Genomic DNA, 4,747 nt, shown 5'->3' with positions numbered 1-4,747 from the left:
GATATTTGGACTTGGCATTGCAGAAACATAAATACACGTTGGGTGCGAATGGTTTCTCTGCTTGCCACATCCAGCAGGGACTCTTTTTCTCCTTCCTTCTAGGACACTAACAATCACAACAGCAAGACTTTGTAAATCACGTGCTGTCTTTGGACATTGAAATACCCCACAGAACACTTAATTTTTACTAAGTACCTAAAACAGATGATGGCATCTTTTTTTTTTTTACTTGTTCTTTTTATTTTGTTTCTGTGTTTTGGTTCTGAATGGGAGCTGCTTTTATACATCCTTAAATACCAATGTGACTCCTGCATGTGCCACGATTCTTTAAGGTCTTTATTGAGCACAGATCCGTGTTACTGCTCAGATTGTTTACATCTGGCCTCTGTCAGTTTTCCTGTTTGCTGCAATTCTGAAAAATAAAGTTAATATAAAACACATTTGTGCAGCATGTGGTTTAATGTAATCTAGCTTCTTTGTAATGGAAAGTAAAACAAAATGCACATGTAGACTCAAATAGCATTATTATAGCTTGCGATTTCTTGGGAGGTCAAACATCTACTTATACTTACTGCTGAGATCAGGATTTTTACGTCAATAAAAACATTACTGTTCAAGGTTTTCACATGTGTACTGGAGCAGAACCAATTTACAGTGACGCGGGTGGGAAGAAAATGGTGTCAGATGGGTTCCTACAGAACAGCTCCAAAACCCTGAAGACTCCATGTTCTCTTGGCAACACATAGCAGACCAACAGTCAACTACTCCAAGAATCCTGTTTGACTGACTACATATGGCTGGAGGAGGAAATGCAGATGACAGGTGCGAATGTATTCAGCAGAAAGAGAAGTTGTGGCGTCCCGCGGCGGTGGCGGCGGCTCCGCCTGCCTCCTCAGGCGATGACCCGGGGTACCAGGCGGCATGGCGTAAAGTGCATAAAGAAACACATTTAAAAAGACATCACGAGTAGCATACGGCTTTGTTTGCCATACTTCTGAAATCGCAGACACTGTCGCTGTCTACCCAAAGAGTCGCACCATTCCACGTGAGCTCTGCTGATACTGTGGACCCTACATAAACACAGACAGAATGAAACAGTTTGAACGCCATTGCACTTCACCCTCAATTACAGCAGCCTGAGAGGGTAAACACCTGTAAACCAAGCGCCTATCAGCATCCATCTCAATCGTCTCTCTCATCTGATTAGCAATTAAAATCTCATCATCAGGGGAGGAATTCGGAGCCAAAACAAACGATGGTAAATAACACAGTAATTGCAAACCCCGGAGGCCTTTTCCACTGCCTCTGTTCTCTGTCCAAGTACCAGGCAGCTGTTTAAAAGCAATCCAGTGAGAGAGGGAAAAAAATATATATATCAAAAGACTCATTGTTGCAAAGTTTTTTATCACTGCTCAGAGACGTCAGTTATTTTGCCAAAAAAACATTCCAACTAAAACAAAGAGTGTGACGTTTATCCTCTGAAAAACATGGCAATAGAGGCGCAGTAGGAGAGTCGGTAGTCTAAAAGTTTCAAAAGAATTGCACTGTTCTGCTGCAAAATTTAAAAAACGCATTGCAAGTTACAGTTGTTGTAGGCAAGTGCATAATGAATATATTATGAATATATATATATATAGGTATATATACAGTATATATATAGGTATATAATATATATATAGACACACACACACAGATATATATAAGTTTAAACATGTCTTGGATAGAAATTTGTAATTATCTTGTCTCAAGGGAAGAATGCTTTAACATCCAAATATACCGGCCTCTGAAAAAGAAACACAGTACAAAACTACATAATATAGTCCAGAGTGAGACTCTACGTTATCAGCTCCACACGGATTACTCTCATAACACCTTTTTTAAAAGCTAATTTGGCTGTAAAGTAATAAAACACTAATGGCTACAGACTGAGGTTTTAATTAGATTATTTACTCCCAAACGGAGGGCGTGGTGGCGCGGTGGCGCAGTGGGTTGGACCGGGTCCTGCTCTCCAGCGGGTCTGGGGTTCGAGTCCCACTTGGAGTGCCTTGCGGTGGACTGGCGTCCCATCCTGGGTGTGTCCCCTCCCCCTCCGGCCTTACACCCTGTGTTACCGGGTAGGCTCTGGTTCCCCCGCGACCCCGAATGGGACAAGTGGTTCAGAAAGTGTGTGTGTGTGAATTTATGGGTTGTGAACGATGGTATAAGTTGCTATATACCCTGTTTCCTTCACTGGGTTCAGTCTTTGCAGTGACATTCTTTTCATTGCATGGTTGCAATACACAGTGTTATGACCTGTGGTTTTGTGGTTAAATAATGAACTACATGGTATAAAGCAGACTACACATAAATCCATGTTCTACAAAACCCTGTGGGGTTGGAGTTGTCCAGCATAGCTGTATTGTGCCTTTTGTTCGTTTTTGAGGTGCATTCTGAACCATCTGTACAGCTGTACGGTCCTTTTTCTGCAGAAATCTCAGTGCACGCTAATGCCAGATGCACATCCTGCAGCACTAAGACAAATGAATTCCAAAGTTAATTGTGCAGGCGGCAACGCCTGACAACGTGGTCTTTGCGGTTGGGTCTGCAACCCTTAATCTTGAGCTGCCAGTCTGGGAATGAGTGACAAAGTGTGGGAAATGAGTGGGATGGGCCAGCTTCCATCAGATGGACTGGGAACCTAAAAACTGTGAGCGGCGACTTTGACAGACTGTGCATATTTCTTCGTGTCCAGCCAGAAAAGAGGGTCAGCAGAGGAAAGCCTGAAAGACGGAGAGCGAGGCATCCTTCGAGCTCAGCGAGACTTTTTCCTCCAATCTTTTCTCCATTTCTCTCCATTTACAAGTGGAAACATCGATATTACCTTGTCCCTCGCCCACAAACCGAGTGCAACACAATTTCTACATCGTTGTTGAAGAGTCCTCTTTTTCGCACAGCGCTGCACCAATTCCCTTCTACGAAGAGCGAAATTAACACTCTGGTAATTAATACTCCCTTCATTAAACAGCAGCTATGTGTACAGCAGCAGGGGAGTTTTGATTATGGCACCAGTTCAGTGGTGCAGAAATGTCCCTGAGCAAAAGTATTTAACCTGAATGGCCTCATTAAAAACCAGCAGCTGATTAATAGGTGAGATGCAAGGTATGGTCATTGAGCAACAACAAGCCTTTCAGCACTGCACCTAGGGGTTCTTAATATCAGCAGGATTAGGTGAAGGAGGGGGTCACGCACTGTGTGTGTGTGTGTGTGGGGGGGGGTTTCAAAAAAGAGCAAAGGTTGCGATGGAAGCCCGGCTCAAACAAAGAGCTTGTTGTTGAGGATGAGGGTACATTCCGCGAAGCCCAGCGAGTGACAGGGTGGAATGTCCCTGTTGCGTAACCACCCTGCCTCCTTGCTGAGTGATGACTTGCCGGGACTCCCGGCACTCTTCGCATCCCTGACGTTTACAGCAGTTTTGCCACCTGAAGCTTTATGGCACAGTTCACACATAATCAAAGACTCACACTGGGGGAAAAAAAAAAAAAAAACACTTGGCCTCCCATCAACAGCACTGAGGCAGTTTGCCTTGTGGTTTATAAACCCTGGGGAGTGGATATCATCGACTCTGTTGTGCTAGAGGAGCTGCACCCATCTTTAGGCTGTCAGCATGAAGGTATGTGTCTATAATAGCTTGATTGTACCTTTATGTCATAAACAGAGCATATTAGAACTTTCAGCCCTCAAATTAGGATAAGTAGACCTGAAAACTATGTTTTATGAGCACCATGATAAGGTGCCGGCATATTAATTGTTTCTGCCTTATATGTTCTTCACAGAGTGCTTAGACAGTGAAGCGACTAGCCTCTCTGCCATCCATGATCGCAGTGTGACAGCTCTGGCCATCTATCGTCAACAACCACTTGTCTCAAGCGGGGGGTCGCATTGAGCTGGAGCCTAACCTTCTGTCCCCATAAAGCCCACAGATGTTGTGTTTGGACTATAGATATGCTGGAGTAAGAACCATTTACATTTTTAACGATTCAGTCTCTTGACACAAAACCAGTGGCACTATTCAATGTCTTCCATTGTCTAGGGAACCAGACAACTCCAAATGAAATTAATTTATCGAGATAATTTTATGCCCAGCGTCACATGATGAGTTCCCATGACAGTGGCTCCACTTAGAGATGAGAAGCAGTTTTGTGAAGGAGCGGAAGCGGCCAAGCTCACAGACCATTTAAAACGGAAGAAGGCCATGAATAGACGTAAAAACACCCGTTCATATTACAATGACTCCTTCAATACCTCATATTGAACTGTGGTCTACAAAATGGAAAATATGTAGGCATTGCTTCAACTGCAATAAAGGCACACACAATGTGAAGGATGTATGAATGTATGAAATCTGGTGGGCAGCAGGGAATGTAGTTTATGCAACTGGCCCCTTACAGCTTGAAGGTTTTTGGTTCAAATCCCACTCCTGCACCGTTACCCTCAATCAAGGTCGGTACCTTTTTACTGCGCCGTACGAAAGGGTAAATCATTGCAGATTTTATTATCTAACACTGTAAGTGGCACTGGACCAAGTTGTCAAACAAACAATGAAAAACAAACAAACAAACAACAACCATAATAGTAATAATAATAATAATAACAGGTTGTTGTAGGCTGGATGACCATCACAAGAGGAGAAGTGAAGATGTCCCAGCAGCAGGGGGCGCCCAAGGCCCCACGGGTCGGCGCGGCGCTCGAGGGCTGTCTGTCTGTCTCT

Source organism: Scleropages formosus, chromosome 23 (genome assembly GCF_900964775.1).
Source record: "Scleropages formosus chromosome 23, fSclFor1.1, whole genome shotgun sequence".
Taxonomy (NCBI): Eukaryota; Metazoa; Chordata; class Actinopteri; order Osteoglossiformes; family Osteoglossidae; genus Scleropages; species Scleropages formosus.
The sequence above is the reverse complement of the archived record's forward strand: the minus strand, read 5'-3'. Positions refer to the sequence as shown.